General features: G+C 35.1%; 1 pseudogene across 1 annotated transcript; it reads right to left on the bottom strand.

Annotated features, from left to right (window-relative positions):
* Positions 1-2,655: 2,655 nt before the first annotated feature.
* On the bottom strand, positions 2,656-18,341 carry LOC143469648 (importin-11-like; annotated as a pseudogene). Its single transcript, XR_013119173.1, has 7 exons — positions 17,595-18,341; positions 14,743-16,406; positions 13,342-14,084; positions 13,146-13,272; positions 12,970-13,063; positions 11,853-12,033; positions 2,656-2,924 (listed from the first exon to the last, which is right to left on the bottom strand). The product of XR_013119173.1 is annotated as an importin-11-like (transcript).
* Between the last annotated feature and the right edge of the window lie 6,675 nt (positions 18,342-25,016).

The following is a 25,016-nucleotide window of genomic DNA, read 5'->3' as shown; positions in this document are numbered from 1 at the left end:
TTGAATAGTAGTACTCTTAACCGGGATTCTGGCTTTGAAAGATTAATATAGATAAGCCTGACTCTACACTTTTCGAAAGAGGTATGTCTTGACCTTGTAAGAAATGTTTTAGTTGTATAAATAGACCCATCATATGTCGAGTAATTGTAAAAAGAAACAAATTTCAGGCTAATTTTAGTGCTGATTTTGCAAGCATGCACATGTTTGTTTCCTTCCCACTTATCAAAGCTGGTTAATAAATTCGTTTTTACTTTTTTGTTGAATGTGTGTTTGAGCACAATTTAAGTTCATGTTTCAAAAAGTTATGGAAACACTGTTATAGACGTATAGCCTACTGTGCAGCCGAGCTGCAGACTATGGCCGTTTTCAGCAAGATCTTGGCTGCGCCAAATATATTGAGCATATTGTTTTAGCTGTTTGTTATTGCAGGTTGATTAAAAAGAAGTTTTTATTGACACAAGTTTTGTAAGGCTTCACTGTTAACCTTATCCTATTACAAGTGAAAAAGTTCAAGCTAACTCTAAATGTTTAAAATGTCTGATGATATAGGATGTAAACTTGTTCAGGAGGAGCCACTCGCAAAGCTGATCTTCGAGGAATTACAAGGATTTCGAAAGGAAATCAGACAGGAACTCAGGATTTTAATCGATCTGCTCAAGCAGTTCATGTCAGTTCAGACCAGAAGAGGAACATTAAATACCTCTTTGGATTTTACTTCAAATGCCACACATCCGTTGACATCCGCATATGACGAGATCTGCGGTCTGAAGTCGGTCCAAAGCACAAACAAAACTCTTAAATTACAGCTGTTAGTGATATGATGCAGAAAGAAACCAATCATCCACAAAAGGTTCACAAAAAGATCTTTATGATTCCTCACATCAAATCAGGTGTTTTGTTTATAAACAATCAGTCTTTACAAGCTGCTTCTCCAGAAAAGGATTTGTCTTCGAGCGTTGTTGCATGTAAAGGGGAAAATATAAGATCAATTTCTCCTGAAGGTGAAGTGGCACAAATGACAGATAACTCACTTTCCAAGCACAAAATTTCATCAAGTTTTTATGAGCCAGTTGGAAGGAATGAACCTGCAGATGATGATTATTCCACAGATAATACTGATGAAAGTGGTGATATTGTTGAAGACAGTTTTCCAACGAGAACAACATCATCATGTGAACCCTGTGTTGAGGATGACGAGGACAAGAAGCTTACTGCTTCATGTCAGTTATGTTCAAGAATATTTGTGAATAACGCTTCACTTAAGTTACATTTGCGTAGTCATGCTGTTGTTGATGTTGGTAGTGTAAAAAATGAAGGCAGTAAATCTGTGAAAATCTCAATTTCGGAGAAACAAAGTAATACTTTCAGTGAAGGCGATCTCATTAAATCTAAAAACAATGAACCCAAGAAAAGGTCACTTTCAGAAGCATCTGATAATTTGTTCAATGGCAATGCGAAAAGGATGAGTTATCAATGTGAATTCTGTAACAAAATATTTACTATGGCTTCAAAGCTTGACTACCACATCAAACATCAAACATCAACATTCGGACAATCGGTACCTTTGCAAACATTGTGACAAATCATACAATAATAAGGTGCTTTTGTTAGAACACCTAAAAACTCACACTGGCGAACGTTTTCAATGTCACAAATGCAAACGTCTGGTTAAGGTGTTTGAAACTTACAAAAATCACAGCACCATATGTTTAAAATATAAGTTTTGTTGCAAAATTTGTAACGAAGAGTTCATGAGCAGAAGACATTACGATAGACATATGAATAGTCGCGCTCATGCCATGAAAAGAGCCAATGTAATGAATGTGAATGGAAACACTCCACCGACGTAAAACATTCAAAGTTTTTCGCGACTAAAGATTGTTTTAGCCATTAGCCAAAAATGTTCATGAAGGAGGGAATTTGTAGCAAAATCTTTGGTAATCCATTGACTGACAGGAATTCTGTTAATGTTAATCATTTTAATGCTTCATGGCTTTGTTTTACTGATAGACTGTGTGGTGTAACATGACATAAATTGCCAACACAACCCTATTCATCACATTTCTTTATAAAAAAAATACAACTTTTGCCTACAATTTACATTGTTGCATGAAATTTAGACACTATGGCAACTAAAGGCTAAAAAGAGTTGGCTAAATTACCTGTCCTAGTCCATCACTCTCTGCGACAAGAATAAAAATGATTTGATCACTGCAAATGATAAATGTCGCAACCACGAGCATCAACGTAATTCAAGTTAGAATGCTATCTGCGTCTTTAGTTCTTTTGGCCTTTCTCTTTTCCGGGGTTGTTTTTTCTTTTTTAACTGCTTGACGAGACTATGTGGGATTCATGTTGAAAGATTGCAAAAAACTCTTGGCGTTTGTGGCTTGCATACTACAGTATTACTATAGGTGTTTTTTTTTAAAGCAATTAAAGCTGGAATTACAGGAATTAACAGTGAAATTATTACATTTTGTGGAAATGATGACAAACATATTTTGCATGGCGTGTGCTAGCTCGTTCTTTTTCCATAGTTAGGATTGTTTCTGATTATTATCTTTTCAGGTGATCGTGTGAAATGTTTCAATTGTGCTGAGAGTAGTCAATCGTTAACAATAGACGTTCTAATATTCATTAGATATTCATACAATATTCATTTAATATAATATATATTCATTTAATAGCCTACTTTGGACTGACTTGAGAGTCGAACTTGTGATTTATGAAATCATTGTGTGATAGTTTTCCATACAAAAATATGCAACGTACAATTGAAATCCGCCAAGTTTTTACTCCAGAATATTTTACACCTTAGTACGGGGGTGTTCAAATGGCGGATCCGGATCTTTTTAACTTTTTGTGTTGATCTTCCAGTGTAGTCTTGAAACAATCTTGCAGCTGTAGCACACTTCACTTTTGACCTGTAAAAAGTTATAAATAAGCTGTAGGCCCTACAATGTAGGGTACATTTACACAAATAAAGCACCATAAAAATTAAAGCATGTCCAATATGTTTACTATTCGTATTTAGTGGATCATCACGTTGTTAGGTTTGGCTGTCGTGGATCATGGCAGAAATAATTTGAACACCCCCGCCTTAGTATATCAAATCTAAATAAAGTGATGTACCATTACGATTTCAACCATGTTTTTGGGTTGGTTAAACCTAGCATTAAAACTATGGCAGCTATACTTTACCCGCAATTCGAATGGCTCTGGTTAAGTAAAATAGCGTGACATGACACCTCATTGTTTTAGAAAGTTGAGATCAATGGCGATGATGTGTATAGATTTGGAAAGTGAGCATCTCTTTTGCTTGGCGTTAAGTCTGTTGTGAGAATGTTCAACTTTTAAGGGCTGGCGTGTATGACTTTTTGAGGACCCTGAAAGCACTTTGTAAACTTAAGATATTGTACGTAATTTAGCCAACCAGGCAATAAATCCTCAGCAAGAAATGGCATAGATACCCATGTTTGACCTAGGTTATAAAGTACGTATTCACATAAGAATATAAACAAGATGTGGCAAGAACAAGGTAAGTTATCGCAATGAAGTCACTAACTTGATGATGTAATACCTTGCCAAACCCCCGGCAACAAAAGTCTGCCTATGCCTGGAAGTTAACACCAATGCTTCCTCATTTTAATGTTAGATGGCTGTAATAATAGTTATTTGTCATTTCTGTTCTAGTTAACTGTTGCTAGTGGCAGGAAAAAAACTGCAAAAAGTTTTAAATTTTTCAGGAAAAACATTTTATATCGTGTGTACGTAACTTTTGTAATAACGTCTTTGTTTTTAAAGATTGCTTTATGGATGTTTTTAATTTTCATTTAGGATTTAAACGTTGTACAGTAATACCAGCACCTGGCGTGTGTGCGCTGCCAGACCTGAGTGTATGTATTTGTTTTTGCTGCTATGATCTCATTCTTTCTTCTGAGTTATATTTATCTCTTATACTTTTTCTCTTGGGATTAGACAAACGCTTTCCCTGAATACAAATTCGAATTCCGATTAGTTGCAATGTGTCCAATGCATGATTTCTAAATTTGACAAGTTTGATGTTTTATCGCTGTTTTTTCTAAGCCAAGTTGTGTTTTGACCTTGTGGCAATCAACATGCCGTTATGGGTTTTTCTTTTTATGTGATGTGTTGTTATGTTTTTTAAATTCCATGCACAAAATTTGTAAATGACCATAATTCAAGTTAACCCTTGTCTTTTTGCATGTGCAGGTGGATGCAGAAATGAATTAGATTTAATGAGTGTTTTTGTTTGAAAATAGAGACAATTTTTGCCATAATCGGCAATTCAATGAAATCGCTGTGTCTGACTTTGTGAACAATGCACCCATCTCAATCAACTGCATTTGTTGTGGAAAAATAAAAATGTGAATCGTGTCTGAGTTTGCGTTAAATCAACCTATCCACAGTTCCTAAGTGAAGAACAGTAGATTGCAATGATCATGACCATTCGGTATCTAACTGTCTATAGTTCAGCGCTTCATACCAATGGGTCAGTAAGCATGCCAAAATGTTTCTAACAAATTGTGACAATTGTTAAGTAGGATTTGTACTGTAGGCTATTGTAAACACATTTTTGTTAATAGGTTATTTTAATTGGACTTGTCTGTAATATTTGACTAAAAACTGTGTCAGCCTTGTTGTATGTAGAAAGTTTTTTTCGAGGATTTGCACGAAATCATGTAATGACAGATTACGATAAATGCAGTTTCATCAAAAAACGAGCCTTTGAAGAGAAAACTTTAGAGCAGCATGCACATGTGATAAAACTTACAAATTTAAACATTCCAAGTTAAATTTTTACAAATTCATGCTCCAACGCCTGTTCGACGATTAACCTGTTAATAATCTCTTCTGCACAAAGCACTTGATTTTTATAGATGTTTAACAAAACAGGTTTGTTCATTCAGATTCACCACTCGTATTGCGCAAATATGTTTTAGTCTGCGTAATGTAGAAAAAGAACGTTTGCTTGTACATGTGGTCACCGAACGAGTTAAAAAATTGTAAGAAATGAATAAGTAGCCAGTTGCATCGCTTGGTCTTTCTGTTTCGCTAAACCGACTAAATTTTCTGAACCATACTTTTAATTCAGCAATTAAGTCTTCCAAAAATTTTGTTAAATCGTTTTGATAAACTTTTCCCATCACTTGAATGCTTTCGATTTGTTTGGCTGACGGCCCTGGCATTAGATCAACTAGAGTTCAACTATGTAGCCCACCAATGATAGATTTGTGGGCAGTGAATCTATACACAAGATTAGGGATAAAACTTTCCGAAATCGGGTTAACTATTCCAATTTGCTAATAATTATAACTGCTTAAAACTTAAGAAGAGCTGAACTGACACAGCATTTCAGTAGACATAATTGTTAATTCAAAATTGTGACATAACTTTTTGTTTTTTTTCTGGAATTCTTTGTGATATCATTTAACTGTATCAATACATCATGCATGAAAATTGTTGTTCCATGAAACATAAGATTGCACTATAGTAGTTGTTTTTGGCAAAAAAACATTTAAAAATTATTAAATTTTCAGTTTTCTAGTTGTGTTAAGTTAAAAGATGTGTCCTAATTTCATTATGGAGGAAAACTACTTATTTAAAAATTGTGAAAATTTGGCTCGAGTGTTTTCATATACAGGCGAATCCGGTTAATTGCATAGTCAATTTGCCAAGCCTTTCTATGCGATTAAACAAATTATGCGTTTATGCAAAAGTGCAAAGTCTACTTATTGTCTTACCTGACGTGCGAAGCTGGTTACGTGTAAAAGCGTCAAAACGCAAAATACTACTGTTTATTGTGTATTGCGATCATCCATTCATTCAAACGCGAAAAACAGTCTATCATTTATTGTTTATTGAAGAAAAATACTGACTGATTGTTCTTTGTTTAATTTTATTTCGCATGCTTTCTTGCATTTGTGTTTCTAAACGAACAAATGTGGCCATGTCCGCCCCTTCAAACTGCAGTCGTCGGCGAATTGTATCAAGTGCATGCGGAACTTCTTTATTTTTTGGTGTAGTCGCAGCGATTGCATCAGCAGAGCTTTCTTCCTTGATGTCGTCTTTTTCAAATTGTTTGTTTCGTAAAACGTCTTCACATATTACAACATCATCTTAACGCAACACTTTAACCCTTTCTTTACGCAGCGTTTAAATGAAACTAAAACAGTGCGAATGTTAATGTCTGCGTATTGACAGCCACGTGTTAATGCTTAAATTGGGCATTGTCTGTTGGATTGCTTTATAACCAAGCGCAGTACAAGTCACAAAGCTTGCGCATTGCGTGTGCGCTCCCAGTGCTCGTTGTCTTCAATTTTATCTTTTAAAAACATTAAAATAATCGAATAAAACACCTTCATTTTATTCAATTAAGCGGATTATGCAATAAACCGCTATGCGATCTAATAATCTTTCTTTTGTGTAATCTAATGTGTAATATAATCTTTCTTTATTGTAATCTTTTCAAGTGATAGACTATGATTTAGGATTTGCGCTCTTTATGCGATAAAACAAATTATGTGTTTATTCAGAATGCAATTAACCGGGTTTGACTGTATTCGTTTGTTAGGTATTTATAGGTATAAAATTGTTGTCCCCATTTAAAATATATTATGTTGTTTTTTTTGATAAACTTTTAAGATAAACTCTAAAGTTCATGATACTTGACCTGGTTCACAATTTTCTGGGGTTGATAGGTCCAATGTTAATTTTACAATTGATGATGATGTGTGAAGAAAGCATTAGTCAAGTGTTTTATTTAATTAAGAAAACAATTGCTGTCATGAGATAAGATAAAACATTTTTATGAAATTGACGGAATTAAATTTGAAAAGAATTATTTTGAAATAGATTATTGTCATCATGTGTAGGGATTCAAATGGTTATATCCTGTTTATTTGTGTTCTTTAAACACATCATACATTTTGTCAACTGTCAAAATTTATTTACATTTACATATTTATTACAATTTACTTTTAACATTTCAATTCAATTTTTGGGTTTTGACATCTTATTCAAATTAATATGTTACTTTTTATTAAAACGTTTTACCTTTCACATTTTCAGCCAATAATTTTATTGTATCACAATCAAGCTATGGAGTGTCATCCAGATAATATGCATGTTGATTTTTTATTGAAAGCAATCAGTGATATGGTTTTACAAGAATTGAAATCAATGCGAGAAGATATGAAGATAGAATTTGCAAAAGTACAAGAAAATATGGAAGATATGGTTTCAAAGATTCTTGTAGAAACAAAGAAAGCTGAAACCATAAACAATGCAATACCGATTAAAGAAACATCACAAACATTAGATGTAGAATCTGATATCGGCTTTTGTATTAAAGGAGTTCATTCTGAGAATGCAACAGTTCTTCCTCTTGTTGAAGCTATCAAAGAAGAACCTTTGCTGTTGCAGCATTGGGAGGTTTCTGAAACTGATCAACCCAGTTTATCCATTTCAAATATGTTTTCTCTTCAATCGGAACTTGGAGTAAATGCCCTAGTTAAAACTGTTGAGCCCCAAACCTGTATTGAAGAAGATCATTCTGAAAAGGCATCATTTTATCCTCAATTTGAAGTTATTGAAAAGGAACCTTTGATGTTGCAAAAATATGCAGTTTCACAGACTGAGATTGATCACCCAACTATATCCATGTTAAATAAATTAACTTATCAGTCAGAGATTGGAGTAAAAGCCACAGTTAAAACGATCGATAGCAGAAATTGCATTGAAAGAAGTTCAGATGAAGAACGCAGCAATTTTGTGGAAATGTTCTTTGATAATTCTGCAACAAATGATAGAAACAATGCTTGCAAAGTTGATGCTCAGTTGCTTGTAGGAAATAACAAAGAAAAACATTTTTCTTGCAACTTTTGTGATAAATTATTCCAACACAAAACAAACTTGAATGCTCACATAAGAACTCACACAGGTGAGCAACCTTATCAATGTCAAGTTTGTCACAAACCATTTCACCAATTTGGCAGTTTGCAATCTCATATGAGAACTCACACTGGAGAGCGACCTTATCAATGCGATGTGTGCCACAAGGCATTTTCTGTTAGCTGCAGTTTGAAAAGGCATATGAGAACTCACACTGGAGAACGACCTTATAAATGCCAGGTGTGCCACAAGTCATTTATCCAAAGCAGCACTTTAAAAGCTCATATGAGAACTCACACTGGAGAACGACCTTATAAATGCCAGGTGTGCCACAAGTCATTTATCCAAAGCAGCACTTTAAAAGCTCATATGAGAACTCACACTGGAGAACGACCTTATCAATGCCATGTAGGTCAAAAGTTATTTTCCCATAAGAGAAATTTGTGGAGACATGAAACTATTCACTCTGGAAAGGGACCTTACTAATTTTTTTTTTTCAAAAGTCCTTTACGTTAAAACGATAATTAATTATTAACACATATCAAAACTCACATTAAAATAATATAATCTTTTTCAAAACGTGTTCGGACAAAAAATTAGCCTTGAAAAACATTTACAAACCATTCATCCAGATACTGCATCCATTTGTTTGTGTTTTATATGTCCACTTTTACATGTTTTATCGAATACTTTTTATGATTCATGAATAATAGAATAGTAATTAAAAATATTTAAAATCTGAATTTACAGGAATTAACGGAAAAACTATTAGATTTTGTTGGAATGATGATAAATATATTGTGCATGGCGTGTGCTAGCTCGTTCTTTTTCCATAGTTAGGATTGTTTCAGATTATTATCTTTTCAGGTGATCGTGTGAAATGTTTCAATTGTGCTGAGAGTAGTCAATCGTTAACAATAGACGTTCTAATATTCATTAATAGCCTACTTTGGACTGATAGGAAAGTCATACTCATATTTGACGAAATCAATTTGTAATAGTTTTACTGAAGAATACTCTACACGCTACACCCTTAGTGAATCTAATCTAAACAAAGTGATACACTATTACGATTCCAACCATGTTTTTAGGTTGGATAAACCTAACATTAAAATTATGGCTGCTATGCTTACCTGCAAATGCAATTCGCATGACATAGGTTAAGTTAAATAGCTTGACATGACATCTAATTGTTTTAGCAAGTTGCGATCAATGGCTGTAATTTGCATAGATTTGGAAAGTGTGCATCTCTTTTGCTTGGCATTAAGTCTGTCGTGAGAATGTTCAACTTGTCAGGGCTGGTGTGTATGACTTTACGAGGACCCTGAAAGCACTTTGTAAATTTAACATGATGTCCGTATTAGCCAACCAGGCAATAATACAAATTCGAATTTCAATTAGTTGCAAAGTGTCCAAGGCATGATTTCTAAATTTGACAATTTTGATGTTTTATCTCTGTTTTTTCTCAGCTAATTTGTGTTTTGACCTTGCTGCAATTAATATACATTAAAATGTATCAAAACATCATGCATGAAAATTAAGTAAATTTCATTCATTTAAACAGGATTTTTCGTAAGCTTTAGCTTGCTTTGTCAGATTTAAAACGTACGCAAAAATATCTTCGAAATAAATACTCAAGTGTCTATAGGAAATTTCAAAATCTATAGCGACTTAATAGATAAATAAAGAAAATCATCCACGTTAACCCAGGGGTTCTTAAAATTTTTGGCACACGCCCTCCTTGACGGTACCTAAAAATTTTGCGCCCCCTTGATTGCAAAATAAAAAAGCATTAAACAGAACAGCAATTTATTTTCAATTAACTTTCATTAATGAGAAGGATGTAGTTGTTTTTGGGAAACCTAACGTTTAATTCTAGGCTTTGTGGAAGATAATGCACACCTTAGGTCGGCTTCACAGTCAAGTTTGTTCCTAGGTTTTGTCTTTATATTCATGAAGATGACGCTGCAAACGACTTGGTCTCAAAACATCGTTTTTTAAGCATATCAAGCATTGCGGTACGACTTTTTCGTTCACTGTGGTATCTATACAGCCATACGTCAGATAATTTTGGTCATACTTTCTTTTTTTCCACTCAATACAATTAGTTTAATTACTAAAATATCTGGTTATTAAATCAATACTAAATTTAAGTTTTACTTCATTTTACGGTTTTAATATTGGCTGACGTTGGTTTTACCGTATTTAAACCGGGTGCGCGACATTACTATCTTTATTATGTGTGGCCGACACTGCACACAAGTTTTCAATCGTTAATGACTCGAAAATTATACGTCGTAAACTGATCGGATATTTACAGGTTAGTAGAAAAAACATCTGGTTTCCTGTATACATCATTATTGTAAAACTAAAGAAAATGCATTTAGTGTAAATTAAGTATTTCTACAACTGATACATTTTTAAAAGTTTTTGTTGTTAGTAAGTAAGCTTTTTGTTGTTGTAAGCTTTTTTATGCGATTAACCGATGTATGCGTTTCGTACATTTTCTCCGCTATTCTCTTTTAAACACCGGGGCACGCATTCTTTGTTCCTCCGCCGATTTTTGGAATGACACACTGCATTATGATGCAACACCATCAACCTCACAGCTTGTATTAGTCAAATGTTTTCATTTCATACATCCATTTAAATATACATATACTCTAGACCAGTGGTTCTTAACCTGGGCGCTACCGCCCCCTAGGGGGCGCTTTTGATTTTTACAGGGGCGGAAATACTCAGGGGGCGTTATATTCAGAAGGTGTAACGATATTTATCTCACTGCAAATTTGCTTTAGTAGTTCTGCTAGATCAAGATCAATGTATGCTCTTGCTTTGTATAGGCCAGTGGTGGTCAAACTGCGGCTCACCGGCACCCACATGGCTCTTATAGTCGAATCAAAAATTGCAAAGGCTACCAAGAGTACCGTTTATGAACGTTTCTCTCTTTTTCTTTTCTTTTTTTAGACCAGCATTTCGTTTATGACGTAACCCTAGACATAGAATCCGAAGAGTTAGTTAACAGCAAGTCAACGGAATTTCATTGCTAAGGCAGTAAGGCAATGGTTCCCAACCTTTTTTGCTGCTCGTACCCCTTTGTCAGGTCAAAGCATTCTTCGTACCCCCAAAAAAAATCGAATGGGATTTTTCATATATATATTGAAAAATTCCATCATTTTCATATATATATTGCTCTATGGCCCAAGGATCTTCGTACCCCTTGATGTTCAACCTCGTACCCCCGGTTGGGAGCCGCTGCAATAAGGTTTAGCTCAGTTCAGTCTACAGAGAAGGGATGCGGTTCGGTCTCTTCAGAGAAGGGATTCAGTTCGGTCTTGCAACTCTTAACTAAGAAGAGAAATAGATTGCAAAGTAAGTAAGAAGGGTGCGTGCAAGTAAGTAAGAAGGCGATAAGTAAGAATACTTAAGTAACCATTAAATACATTTTTCCTGCTTTATTAATGTGTAATTCTCTTATTATTTCTGTTATTATTACTCTTATTAATATATTAAATAACATCGCTTCTCCCAAATACAAGGCAACTGAATTGGTGATTAAGCCGGTCTTTTCACTAAACACTCATCATTTTTATCACAGCCCTTTCATTATTGTGGGCAGCAGACTATGGAAACCTCTGAAAAGTGGCGTTGGGGGAAAAAGGGTTAAGAACCACTGCTCTAGACGTAGCCTCGGCAAAAGCATTTTGCTGACTTGTTTGTTTGTTTTATTATGACGTCATGCACTCGGGCTCAGCTACTCACAAAAGTTAACGTTAAAAGTTTGGGTTCTAACAAGCGTGAGTTTTTTTCATATTTTCACTTCCCTACTAAAAACACAATGTTCATTGAAGTGATTCGCAGTTCAGATAAACAGAGACAACAGATTTGACTCACACTCACACTTATTTTATTAATAGGCGAATAAGCACTACACTTACCTGTGAAATATTTTTCCACATGGAGTCGTGACACATTTCTGCACATAAGGTGACAGGTAAGTTAGAAACCACATTTCAAAGTCAAGCTCATCAAACAATTCATTTGCGGCCAAGCCAACAGCAGCAAAAACAGCATCATTTAAAAGAACAGAATTTACACCCTGATGATCCTGCAAGAGGTCTGAGAAATGTACAAAATATAGAATATCTTACAAGAACTTTTCTGTTTTAGTATTTAATTATTAAAGTTTAAAATTTTGAAGGATGATTAGTTCAGCCAAAATACTTTTAAATGTATCTGTGGTAGATGTTTTGTTTCAATCTACAAACATTTCAAATTTTGGTGGTATAACACAATGCAGCTAGATTTTGTATAGACTCGGTGTTAAGGAAATAAGGAATGAAATTATAATTGCCCATAAGGCCATTGAAACTCTAGTTCAGGTTCAGGGATGTCCAACCCGTGGCCTGCGGGTCACATTTGGCCCTCAGGAAGGTTCTGAGTAGCCGCGCTGTATTTTTTGAAATGACTTATATCATCAACTGAACAGCCTACATAATTTATGGTGAACTTACATTTCGAGAAATTGGCATTAATTGTTTGCTTTCTTTGTCTATTGCTCTATGCAATAGACTGTGTAGTATAGAGCAATAGAAAGTGGAGATAACAGATAATTAATATAGATAATATACTATAGTCTCTAGTGCAGGGGTGCACAACTATACAATTAAGTTTTTATTGCATCACAAGTTATTTTTCAGATTAGAATTTTGGTGTGAGGGTTTTAATTAGAAATTAGCAGTAAACAGTCAAGTGGTCCACGCAATCATTTGTAAATCGCATGTGGCCCCGTGGCCAAAAAGGTTGGACACTGCTGCTTGAGTTGCACTATGATTATGCCATCATAAGGATAGAGAATACTTCTAAATTGAAACGAAACGACCGTTAACGATACGTTCAAAAATATTTTGGTTGAATTAATTATTCATTGTTCCATTTACAAGCTGCACCAATATTGACAAAAATTTCCGCACTATTCACACAAGAAAAAAATAAGCATCAGTAAGCATGCATAATGATAACGTATAAACTACATACTAAATTTTAAATATAAACCTTTTTGTGAATTTTGATTTACGGTGTCCAAAGTTGCCAAAATAACAGGCACAAAGCGTTCAGGGCTGCGATGTAGCAGGGTAAGAATAAGAACCTGAAACAGCAATTTAATTATCAAATAAATTTTACAGAAAAACATAAAATTTTGAAATAATATCTTTAATTTTTTGTCTAACCTCCGCACTTGGTCTTGAGTTGTACTTCCACGTTTCACCGATCTCTTCGGAACAAAATTCCTCCATGTCTTCTTCCCAATTTTCAAGATCAGCAGCAGTCAATGGTAGAAAGGAGAAAACCAAACCCCTAAAGACACAGTAATTGATGGCATATGACAAATTATTCATAGTTGACAGTAAGACTTGTCAAACTTACTTTAAAAGATCTTGCATATCATCCATTGAAACGGAACAATCTTTCTGGCCTTCATTAGGACCCACAAGTAATTTGATAACGTTCATGTTATTAACAACAAACCTCTCAGGAAACAAAGCTCGATTTTCAGCGAACAGGAAAATGCACTGTTTGCACATATTTACTATTTCTGGCACAAAGTTTGCTACTTTGTTATCCTCCACTACAAATGTGTCAAGTAGAATTTTTGAATAAACCAACAAAACTTTATGGCATTTGTCCAATACCAGTTGATCTTTAAAACTGTGGGAAGTTGTTAATCCCAGAAAAGTTTTTAACATAGTTAGGACTTCATTGATAAAATTGCAGTTCGTTGTAGAATCAAGAGCTGGAGAAATACACTTGAGCTATTTCAGTATGTGCAGCAGCTTTTCAATAGCATGAAGCAGTGTGTTACTGTCACCAGTTGATGACGAAAGCATTTGAACAACCGTCTTATGGAATCTATCAAATGTTGCAAATATGCACGGATAACTGCTGCAGCTAATTTGTGAGAATAGCTTGCGATCATTTGGTAATCTTTTTGTGCTCAACTCTTTCACGACATATCGAAAAGTGAGCAACACAGTGTTGTCCCTTTGCTTTGTTGACAACACTTGCATGCTTTCTATTGCTGTCAGAAGAATATGCAATAAATGTGGCCAGTTCTTTGGATAGTCATATCTTGCAATCTTCGAAACTATCACCGCAAATTGCAGAGCAATCTGGAATATCAATAAACAAGGTCTAGTTAAGTGACATCATATATACTATTGATATTGGTTATCAGTGAAATATGAATCCAGTGGGATCACTCTTTTTCTGAAGTTCATTAAACTTCCATCATGATTCAAACTTTCACCCTATCAATTTAACGTATTTTATCCCAATAGTTTGGGAACTGTCACTGTTTGGATACAACAAAGAAGTTTGGAAAAAGGGGATCACGTCTATCAAAGTCAAGTAGATCTTGCGTATTGGTAATAAAAAAGAAAAATCAATACTAGCAAACAAATATATGTGTCTGCTGTTGAACTTGATATGGATGTAAATGTGGTCTTTGAACGGGTGGACACAATAAAGTGTGCTGAAAACTTGACTTGGTTTCTACTCATCAATTGTTTTATTGGCACAGCTAATTAGGTCATAAAAATGCATGCATTGTACTGCACCATCTCAGTCTTAAGCCATATCAAGTGACCACCGCACAAACCACAACACAATACATGGCATTACTATAGATTTGCAAGAGTGAGTATATTTGATATTACTGAAACTCTATCTGATAATGTGCTGGGGACAAAATGGTTCCCATATTACTGGCATCTTACTGTAAATGAGTACACATTAGTTCACCGACTTATTGGCAAAGCTTAATTGTACCTGATTGACCTCTTCATCAAAGGAGCTTAATATCTCATTTCGTATAGAATTCTTCTCTTCTTCTGTGAGCGGTGATGGTCCATGCATCCTCCAGTGCCTTTCAATGCCATTTTTAAGATATAAAACCGCAAGCCATCTCACATGAGTTTCTAAATTAAGTCCTGATGAAAGTGCCACTTTGAGCAGGGCAAAATGAAATCCAAATTTATCTTCATTATCTGTTAACGCTTGAACTGCTGGCTTTATATCAGCAGACTGTTGACTTGCAGCACTTCGCAGTGTTGTCACCAACTGTTCTAAATCATCCATTTTTTGTGAATTTGGTGATTATTATCTAAAGGGGAGAACAGATAAGTATTCATGCTTATGATATAATATGTATAATCAAGAAGAACAATGAAAAAAAAAACATGAAGCAACGTTGCAACATACCAACCTGAAATACTTTGTAATTATATGAATTTTGAAAAGAAAGCAAGGCCAAGGTATGCCTCAACAGAAACAACAAACTTTTAGGACTATGTCAAAAAGATTCATAATTGTGAGAATACGAATAATGGATTTTGATGTTTGTGAGAATCTGGATCGAATCTGGTAACTTTGTTCAAGTCCCTTCATTTAACTACATGATGAGCAACATAATCATGCAGAAATTTGTCATTTTTTTGCTGAATGAAAAAAGAAATAAGTTTTCTTGTTTATACAAGTAACTAAAATTTATTGCAACCATTTAATTGCTACGTTATGATTAATAACCATTACGATTGATCATACAAACAAGAACTTCATTGCTTTGCTGTTGATTTCTTACTTCAGATTGCAAAATTAGTATTTTGCCCAAATTTGCTTGGAAGATTAAGATTAATGCGATTAAAAAAAATTGTCGATTATCGTGCATAATATTCAGATCCGTATTCAATTCAGGACATCCCTACTAACTTTACTTACTGGTCAGAAATTTTGGTTAACTTGATTTCTTCTAATAAACGTTTGAACACAAAAGACACAACCAGATAGCACAAGTCAGCAAATGCAATAAACAGTATGATACTAAAGGGGTGAAAAATCATGCAAGTACAATCTGATCACAGTCCACAGATATTTTCTATTTTGACTGCTGACTGGTTACTAAAGTTTTTTCCGAATTTCTTCCAAAAAATGTTACATGCAAGGGGGCGATGTATTGTATTGTTTATTTTTCCTCTTTAACTGTGCGAAGCAAAATTTAGGAGGTTGCCCATTGTAGTTGCAGCACAATAAAACACATGCTCACGAACAATTAACAAGCAGGAAAAAGTGGCGCAGTCTAAGGGATTAAAATATGCAAGATAGCAATAATACAATTGTGCTATAAGATGGTAGGTTAAGATGACCACCAAACCCACAAAATAGTTGCTAAGTTTTACGAATTGAAAACCAAAATAACACAAACAATTACACTATTGAAATATGTAGAACACATGTTCCCTAAAATTAAAAACATGGATATCAACAGCTAAAATAAATAAATAAACGAACATGGTTTGATTAAAAGGACAATGAATATCTTAAGTGCACAACAAATGGATGGTTAAAGAAAACTGCACAAAAGAAACTCCACCCCAGGGACCTGAATCCCGTTTCCGTGGCCAAGAGAGGGCATAATATTGAGGCCCACAAGTGAACTAAAAGATAAAAAGTAAGAATTAAATAAAAAGTATAATATTGCCATTAGGAAATCATGCCTCTACATTCCCTTCAACTAAAGTATTATATGTGACGAATAGTGAATAAGCTAACTATGGCGTATGCGGGCCTAGTATACAAATGCACAACCATATGACGTCACAATTTGAGTAGCTGGGGTCTAGCAAACAAAGGGATCCTGTTGTTGTGCACTTATGTATTAGACCTGCGTATGCCCAACTATTGCCCTTCCCCTTATTACGGCGCCCCTGCCTATCTACAAGCATATCTTCTACATGTCCCCGAATGTTATTTTTGGTATAAAAATTGATAGTCCTGTGTGTTTTCTGAGCTTTTGTTGGTTCTTTGTTTTTTATTTAGTTTTAACTTGAGCGGAAAGCGGCTTAGGGCCTTCTGGGTTTGGTGACCGACTGACCGTGTTAAACTTATATCGTTGTATAGCACCACTAGGTATAGCTTACACCTTGCACATTTTAATCCCTCAAAAATCTAACGCCTTATCCCGTTCTTTAGTTGTTTGTGAGGGTGTTTCTTGTTTTATCATCCATTCATTCTATAGGCTAATAAAGCTAACACCAATTAAGCTTTTCGTTCAACAGCTCCCAACAATCAATGACGAAAATAATACGATCCCACGTGACAAGCAATCACATTATCTGAAAAGCACATTATTCAGCACATTATAGGAAAAGCGTCCAATTACCATAAAACCTAATGATTCGACAGGAAGTTACATAAAATTAAACAAGTTTAACTAAGATCCCGAATACAATAGAATAAGAGCCAAAGACTTTTAACAAAAATTGGATAACTTATTGTCTAGCGACCAAACTTTGTGGTTTAATATTATGATATATGTGTCAAAAATGTTTTTTGTTAGGGGAAGACCCTAAAGTGATTTCATTCCATGAATCAAGTAGTTTGAACGTCGTCGTCAATATATTTCTTGGTTCTTATAATTTGAACTATAAATATGACGTATAATCAGCTTATGAGCAATTCCAAATTCGTGAGATAGAGAACAATTTAAGACCAAATAAAAAGTATGTGAGTTTGTGTATGAGAATATGCACAAAGGATAGCTTACGAATTGTAGTTCGCCAAGTTTAAGTCGTGCAAAGAATTTTCTCAGTCACACGATGAACATTAATAATTTTATGCTGTACCGAGTTGTCTCCCTTAAAATCTCTATAATATTTCCTTGATCTTTTGTCTCCTTGGGCATGATCGCTTAAGCGTAGTCCTAGCATCCCATGCTTCTTAGACTTAGGGCTTATTGATTTTTCTTTCTAGGATCAGCCTTCGAGCACTTCATTGCGTCATTGATACTTCTGACGAAAAATTTGTGTTTTAAAACTTTTTAAAAATTTGTTTTCACGACAAGACGATAAATAAACTCGAAATACTTAAATTTATAAAACAAAGTAAAAATGTGGTTCTGCCAAATTTGAAGCAACCAGTCTTAGTGATATGTTTCGGCGTCGGGTATTTTGTGATACACTTAGGAACCCATATTATTATTATCGCGCTTTATTAGAATGAAAACACCGCTGTTCATGCTGAACGTGTGGTCTAAACTCTAAACCTACTGACCTATAGGCTCCCTGCGCATAATTGCCTTTATGTTCTAAATTCTAAGCTATATTATAAATATTACAATGGCATGGTGCAAATTTTATCGTTACAGTTATTGGTGCACTGAAAACAAATTTTCCCAGTAGGTTATTGTGATAATAAGGGCATATTATTCTATACAGATCGAATATAGCATAGACTTCCTGCTTTCGGACATTGGCTTTGCGAAGCTTTGCAATGCGTGACGACGACTTCCTGTTGTCCGTTTTAAGTCGTGACATAAATGTCGTGCCTGCCTATCCTGCGTGTATTATTCACAACTGTTCAATGCATTGTTTCTGCTAAGATAATCGCTGCAACATGGACGTCTTTATGCGCGCACAGGAAAAAAAAGTGACTGAATGCGTTCCCAAAAAAGTGGTTATGAATATCCCGGTATTTAGCCACTACCAGCTGGATAAATACAGTCCTTCTTGCGGCTAAATGCTAGTCTGAAACGACTAAATCCTTTCCAATCGTGTTTGGTTATGAATATCCCCATATTCAGCCTCGAGCGTCATAGTTAATGTAAACCTGGCTCAATACTAGCCCATATAGAACCTAGACCAGCCTGGGGTTTTCTTGGCTTAATCCATGCCAATTGAAATGTCGCACTTGAACATCACGTGACCAAAATGCATAATTAGCCTACCAGTCTTACAAAATTTTAATTATGTATCCTTCCAAAAAAGTGAAAGAAAAGAAAAAGCGATTACTTTCAAATTTCACAATCGGCTTGATGCCGTCTACCACAAGCTACGAGAACGAAACTAACGGAAATGGCATATAAACAAATAAAAATTATATACAAATGCAATACTGTAATGATAAAGTTTTTACAATAAACTTAAAGAAGACAAACAAACACTCCTCGTTTCGAAATACTGTAATGTAAACATTCAAGCGAAATTATTATTATTTAAAATTATTATTTTGGTTAATGTAATAAAACCGTATATTGCATATGGAAATAAAGAAATAAAACTTTGAGAATTCATAATTAGAAATAAAATTTAATTAGGCTACATGACCCATATTCACACAACGTTGGAAAATTGAAAACTGAAGAAGTAACCAATTTTTGCGATCGCCCCACAACTTTTTACCTGCAGCAGGATATGCTAAATCCAGGATAAAATACACACAAAGCAGAGTTAATAGACACAAAAAATTCAGATTTTCCTAAATCAACAAATTGCAATTGGTGAACAACAACTGATTCGGGTCCCAGATCTGATTTAGTACCTGCACACAAAATATGTGGCTGATTTCGATCTTTAACGAGCTTTTCACTTCCATCATCCATAAGCTTGATGACAGTAGATAGCCCTTTAGGAGAAGAAACTCCTAGTTGGTTCATAACTTTGGACAATTCCATTAGGCATACACACCCTGTTTCACAGTACAATGACCTTCCCTCGATGAAATCGCAACCGGCACTTGTTCACAATGTTTTCTTTAGAGGAATATCCAAAGAATATAGCAATGTCGATTATGCACTGCAAAAATAGAGAAAACGTTACAACAATAACGTTGAAACGATTTTGTATCTTATGTTTACTAACGACAAAAAGCAGAGCCTGTTGTTTAAATTTTATGCTTAATGAAATATCAGTTAAAATCACACTTATCTTTTCTTTCAACTTGTATGATGGGTACTTTTCTAAAGTCTTTGCAGTGCGTTCGTTACCAGGAAATTTGATAACTTCCATCCCCCTCTTGATCGCTATTAATGACATTTCTTCCTCCTCGTTTGTGTGATTTTTCTTTTTCAGAAGTGGCGTCATTGTGAATTTATTTAAGGCTGCCATTTGGTTGTTGAATCGCTTTCGGATATGGGCAAATGAACAGGGCTTCACTGCCACAATGAAAATACAAAATCTTGTTTGTTAGATCCTAACTCACAACAAACCACTGTTCACCTCCACCAAAAACTGCTCCATCGCTGTTCCAAAAAATCTTTCAAGAAGTCTTCTGTCTTTGAGACTGAATGGACTGATATTAATTCCAACTTCTTGAAGAGATGAAGGCAGATCGTGTACTGTGACTTTGGCAACTGCAAAGTGCACATATTGTAAATTATTCGTTAAAATGATAACGCTTATAAATCCTCTATATTTTTTTTAAAATATGATTTAAACTATGTATTTTTGTTATAGTATGTATTACAGTAGCCATGGCAGTTACCAACGTAATGAAATATAATAACGCAAAAGCAGTGCAGTAATCACAAACTTTGCTTTTTAAAAATAAAGACAGGTTTACATTTTTGACCGTAAAACTAAGGGCTATAATTTTGGAACAAGTTGCAAAATTCACTAAGTTTACGTTAGCATTAAATCTCTAATACTCAAATACAATGCATATTAGGCTATATCTATTGTAATAAAATTTAGTGTGTACACCACCAACGCTGCGTAAACCGATTTTTACATAATAAAGTAACCAGTCACCAATGCAATAGACAATTTATAGCCCAAAGTTTAATCATTTAATATCACGAATCTCGTTCCTCGTGTTGGTACAGTAGAATGTGAATCGATTCATTTTTGGCCGGACAACAGCTAGACATATGTGCAAATTAATGGAGTATAGTTAAGTATAGTTTACATAAAAATATGCCCCTCCGGTCTCCTTCATAACAATGTCACAAAGCTTGAAAATAGTTCGCAACGGTTCATGGTTGCAAAATAAAACAGTCTTGGCTACATTACAAAGCTTTTTTTGTATTACCAATCGCACACAATTCAAGCATTACTGCGTTATGTGTAATTTCGTCATCGTCCTCTGTTTTTGCTTTTTCTACGAATCATTGATTACGCATGGAATCACTCTGGGATCAAGTGCGAAGTAAAAACGTAACGCGCGTAACTCACCACCGTCAGGCGAAATTAGTTACAAGGAAGTCTTACAAATGGAGCAGAAAGCTTTTGAAACTAAGTTGTTTTGAACAGCAATAGAAGTTTAATAACTTTGCTTGCCACAAGTTATGAAGTTTTACAATAAAAATGGAATAATCGGTTGCCGCAAAACAAAACGCCACATATGTAATGCCTGGAAAAACAACAGAATTGATAACAAACCTTCAATCCCTTTAATGAAAGTTTCATGCAAACCATTCTTGAAAGCGAAGTTTCGTAACCAAGGGTCCATCTCGTACAGTGTGGTGTTTGAAAAGAAAGTATTACTAGACTTGTGTAAGACATCATCCGCAAAGTTGTCTTTTATTGGTTGGATTGTTGGATACTTCCCAAATTATTTTGAGACTTTTTTCTTTCCGGCTAAATATTCTCCAGGTCTACCCACTTCTCTCAACTTCCCTTTTCTTGGCCAGTTAGTTTGCCTGCATGTGATCGTTAGCCGCAATACTTTATGCATAGTTCTCCAAAAACTTGGTTTTGTGTGCTAAATCATGAAGCTCTTTATTTGTAGAAACTGTACCAGCTATCAGAATGCAAATTATGCATGCAATTCCATTCGACTTTACCACAACCATTTGCGGAAACATGTTCGCGACTCTAGTTTTCGTTACGCTTGTCAAATTGAAAGTTGCAGGAAGAGATAAAAATTCCAATTCCCTGGCACAACCTAAAAAATAAAAATTTTCCAAGGAAAGTAAGTCTGGGTGCAAACAACCTCAACCCAGAGATTATGTTTATGTAATTGACCCTACCCCAAACTCAAAATGGCATCAAACTTGCTTTACCTCAACACCAAAACACAAACAAGCAAACCTACAGGTCTTGAACATATTTGTTGTGATTATTAGCATAGATGTCGTATTTTTTTGTGAAAAGTGAATAAAGTATTCGTAGCACTTGTGTGAGTTGACATTTCAGGATTATTTAAAAAACGCCTTTACCATTTGGGGAAAATAATTTGGGTAATGAAATTTGTAAAAAATCTTGGCCTACTGTACTTACGTGGGAAAACTTTTAAGTTCCTTCCTCCTCTTACAACCTTGCATTTAGTAAAAAACTCATGAAATTATGGCATTGCAGGGATAAGAAAGGTTTTAAACATTGACGAAATGTCACCATCTCAATATTAATGTGGTGTTTAACGCGGTAACAGCAACTATTAAGCCGGTAACTCTGACTGTGTCAAGTGGCTCAATATATTACGTGACGCGAATGAGATTAAGCCACTTGTTTTGCACTTGTAACGAAGTAAACGCCAATCACATCGTACACTGGGTTTTATTTAGCCATAATTGTGCGGCGATCGTGATAACAAATTATAACAACTATGTAATTGGCACTTTAAAAGCGGTTTGTGTGTGTTTCTCCAGCTGGATAAAATTGAATGTTTAAACAGATGTATTACTCGTCGTTAAGCAATTATTCAAACAAAGGAGTTTGAAATGTTTCAAGTAGCATTGTATTTTTACCGTGTAAAGTTTCGATGATACTTTGGTCAAGAGTTTCGGTGATAATAGAATAATATTAGATGTGACATAGCTTGTACGTAGGAATGAGAAAAGAATATTGGAATCATTACTGAATTCGAGTTATAGCTTTGTTTAAATGTGGAAAGATAGTGTAAATGTTTCTAATTCGATACAACCTATTCGGACAATATAACAATTAGACTTTATGAAGTTGGTGTTGCTTTGAAGAAACATTATAGAGACAGCAAACGCAACGGAGTCAAAGACAATTAGCTCGGAGTCAAACAGCAAGACTTGGCTTTAGATTAGGCCAACCTTAAAGTAAACCACCATCATCATTCCCCATAATTGTTTCCAATGCATCGGTGGTGCGTAGTTAGCCATACAAAGGTGTTGCGAACTGTATGTAGGCAGGTTTATGGTACTTGGACCAAAATAAGGCGTGGGGAGTGTTTTTTTGGACGAAAGTGGCATTTTATTAGTCAATGATGAAAATTGTGGACTATTATCAGTCACTATTTTTTCCTGTGATGCTGTTGCCGTGCCAATGTTTTGTCTAAATGTATTTGTTAAAAGAAGTCTCATTATAATCAGTATATACCATCACGGGCGCCGAACCTGGGTGGACAGGGTGGATTTGTCCACCCTGGATTTTTCTAACAACTAATAGCGATTTTATGTTCAAAACGTTATACAGTCAAATCCGGTTAATTGCATTCTGGATAATCACATAATTCGTTTTATCGCATAAAGGGCGCAAGTCCCAAACTGTAGGCGTAGTCTGTCATTTGTAAAGACAATACTTCGGTTTATCGCATAACGGTTTATTGCATAATCCGGTTAATTGAATAAAAATGAAGATAATTTATTCGATTATTCAAAAATGTTTTGAAAGATAAAATTGAAAACAGCGCGCACTGGGAGCGCACACGCAATGCGTAAGTTTTGTGACTTGTACTGCGGTCTGTTACGAAACAATGAAACCAACAGTACTCAATTTAAGCATTAACACAAATAACACGTGGCTATCAATACGCAGACATTAACATTCGCACTGTTTTAGTTTCATTTAAGCGTTGCGTTAAGATTATGCCGTAATATGTGAAGACGTTTTACGAAACAAACAAGTTGAAAAAGACGACAACAATAAAGAAAGCACTGGTGACGCAATCGTTGTGACAACACCAAAAAATAAAGAAATTCCGCATGTACTTCATACAATTCGCCAACGATTACAGTTTGAAGGGGCGGACATGGCCACATTTGTTCGCTTAAAAACACAAATGCAAGAAAGCATGTTTTCATCTTTTGCGTGCTTGAATGAATGAATGATCGCTATACACAATAAACGTTAGTGTTTTGCGTGTTGACGTCTTTACACGTGACCAGCGTCGCACGTCAAGTAAGAAAATAAGTGGAATTTGCACTTTCGCATAAACGCATAATTCGTTTAATCGCATAAAAAGGCTTGGCAAATCGACTATGCAATTAACCGGATTCGACTGATATGCTTTTGTTGGAAGTGTTTTCCCATCTCTGGTGTTACGTCTGTACAGACAAACATATTAGACCAAAAATAACCTTGGGACGACACATGCGAAGAGTTTAAAGAGAATAGGGAGAGCAAAACTAGAAGAGGTGCAGAAAATCACGGACGATAAATACAATTGAGCTATAAGTGTTAGGTTAGCATAACCAACAAGTGTAGAATTTTTATAAAAAGCAAAAACTTGTAGCATGGCTGTTGTCGCAAATAACGTTGATTAGAAGTATATTTTATGTTGTTTTGTGTTTTTACAACAATCCTTGACACGGGGAATTCCCAAACCCATTATCATTTCCACCCTACATTTTGTAAACTTCGGCGCCTATGTATACCATTGTTGAATTAAATTTAAAGTAGCTCTGCTGCCATATACCTCCTTTCCTTCGCTGATGCCCCAGGTGTCATATACCTCACTTTTCGTTACAGTATGTAGGCCAGTGTTTTACAAAGTCGGGGCCAGTGCCTCTGTAGTCTGTGGGTGCGATGAGGTGGCGTCGAGAGTAAATCGTGACAATTTCAAGAGCAGGATAATAAGCAACTTTTAGTCATTTTCGCTTAAAAATAAACACGAAACAGAAAGATGTTGACTGTACCAGCTTTGTGACAGATAATGTTGTATTCTTGTTGGCAACGTTGCTTCACTGAGTAAATCGTTTTTGAATAGTAGTACTCTCAACCGGGATTCTGGCTTTGAAAGATTAATATAGATAAGCCTGACTCTACACTTTTCGAAAGAGGTATGTCTTGACCTTGTAAGAAATGTTTTAGTTGTAGAAATAGACCCATCATATGTCGAGTAATTGTAAAAAGAAACAAATTTCAGGCTACTTTTAGTGCTGATTTTGCAAGCATGCACATGTTTGTTTCCTTCCCACTTATCAAAGCTGGTTAATAAATTCGTTTTTACTTTTTTGTTGAATGTGTGTTTGAGTACAATTTAAGTTCATGTTTCAAAAAGTTATGGAAACACTGTTATAGACCTATAGCCTACTGTGCAGCCGAGCTGCAGACTATGGCCGTTTTCAGCAAGATCTTGGC

Source organism: Clavelina lepadiformis, chromosome 8 (genome assembly GCF_947623445.1).
Source record: "Clavelina lepadiformis chromosome 8, kaClaLepa1.1, whole genome shotgun sequence".
Lineage (NCBI taxonomy): Eukaryota > Metazoa > Chordata > Ascidiacea > Aplousobranchia > Clavelinidae > Clavelina > Clavelina lepadiformis.
The sequence above is the reverse complement of the archived record's forward strand: the minus strand, read 5'-3'. Positions and strand labels throughout refer to the sequence as shown.